A 1,828-nucleotide genomic window follows, 5' to 3' on the forward strand; every position below is an offset into this window, starting at 1 on the left:
GTGAATGGGATTGATATTTGAAGTTCTTTCTCAGCTGTGGCATTGCCTACGTATACAAAGGCTGTTGATTTTTGTGCTACTTTGCCAAACTCTTCTATGAGTTCCAATAGTCTCTTAGTAGAGTTCTTTGAATCCCCTAAATAAAGAATCATATCATCTGCAAAGAGGGATAGTTTGAGTTCTTCCTTCCCAATTTGATCCCTTTAATTTCTTTTTCTTGCCTAATAGCTCTGGCTAAAACTTCCAGAACTATATTGAATAGCAGTGCTGAGAATGGGCATCCCTGTCTGGTACCAGATCTCAGTGGAAATGCTTCCAAACTTCCCCATTCAATAGGATGCTGGCCGTGGGTTTTTCATAAATTGCTTTGATTGTATTGAGGAATGTTCCTTCTATACCCAGTTTGCTTAGAGTTTTCATCATGAAAGGGTGTTGTATTTTATTGAATGCTTTCTCTGCATCTATTGAGATAATCATATGGTTTTTCTTCTGCAGTTTGTTAATGTGGTGTATCACATTGATTGATTTGCAAACACTGAACCATCCCTGCATACCAGGGATAAATCCCACTTGGTCTGGGTGGATGATCTTTCTGATGTGTTGTTGCATTCTATTGGCCAGAATTTTATTGAGGATTTTTGCATCTATGTTCATCAGGGATATTGGTCTGTAATTTTCTTTCAATGCTGCATCTTTCTCCAGCTTAGGATTCAGGTGATGCTGACTTCATAGAAAGAATTTGGGAGGATTCCCTCTTTTTCAATTGTTCTGAATAGTTTGAGAAGAATTGGAGTTAGTTCTTCTTTAAAGGTCTGGTAGAATTCAGCAGTGAATCCATCTGGTCCTGGGTTTTTCTTTGTTGGGAGGGCCTTTATTACTGTTTCAATTTCTGTCTCAGTTATGGGTCTGTTTAGGTTTTCTATGTCTTCTTGGTTCAATTTAGGTAGGTTTCATGTGTCCAGGAATCTATCCATTTCTGATAGATTTCCCTGTTTGCTGGCATACAAGTCTTTGTAGTAATTTCTGATGATTCTTTTTATTTCTGTATGTCTGTTGTTACGTTTCCATTTTCATTTCTGATCTTACTGATTTGAGTCTTTTCTTTTTTAGTTAGTTGGGCCAATGGGTGTCAATTTTGTTTATTTTTTCAAAAAACCAGCTCCTTATTTGGCTGATTTTTTTGTAATTTTTTTATTCAATCCTGTTGATTTCTCCTTTGATTTTAATTATTTCTCTTCTCCTTCTAGATTTGGGTCTCGTTTGCTGCAGTTTTAAAAATATGGAAAGCTTCACGAATTTGCATGTCATCATTTCACAGGGGACATGCTAATATTCTCTGTATCATTCCTATTTTAGTATATGTGCTGCCAAAGTGAGCACAAATGTATAATCTTTTTTATTACTTGTTATTCAAAGTTCCCAACCATTCATCAGAATAAGAATCTAAGAATAACAGAAGAAAAACATATTAGAACTCTTTGAATTATTTTGTTTGTATCAAGACAGCACCATCATCATAATAGCAAATACTTACAGTGGTACCTACCATCTATGGCCATGCCACCCTGAACACACACAATCTCATCTAAAATGATATCTACAAATGTAAAGTACTAGTCCATATTAAATCATTTATAATTTGTATGACAAATCTATGAGGCCCTTGATACTAGCTGTCTAGGCTATGGAAGTCTTTTGAATCCACAAACTCCTTTCAGTACTTAGACAAAGTCATGAGAAGGGTGTAATTTCTCTCTTCCCTTAAGACAAAAGTACATTTTTCTTTGATGACCACTTCTTTCCACTGGGGTCTCACTCATGTAGGACA

The 1,828-nt window shown here is 35.8% G+C and overlaps 1 non-coding gene across 1 annotated transcript; it reads right to left on the bottom strand.

Moving 5' to 3' along the window:
* Positions 1-1,273: 1,273 nt before the first annotated feature.
* On the bottom strand, positions 1,274-1,380 carry LOC133757213 (U6 spliceosomal RNA). The gene has a single exon (XR_009865590.1). It is a non-coding gene; the product is annotated as a U6 spliceosomal RNA (small nuclear RNA).
* Positions 1,381-1,828: the final 448 nt, after the last annotated feature.

This window comes from Lepus europaeus, chromosome 3 (assembly GCF_033115175.1).
Source record: "Lepus europaeus isolate LE1 chromosome 3, mLepTim1.pri, whole genome shotgun sequence".
Classification (NCBI taxonomy): Eukaryota; Metazoa; Chordata; class Mammalia; order Lagomorpha; family Leporidae; genus Lepus; species Lepus europaeus.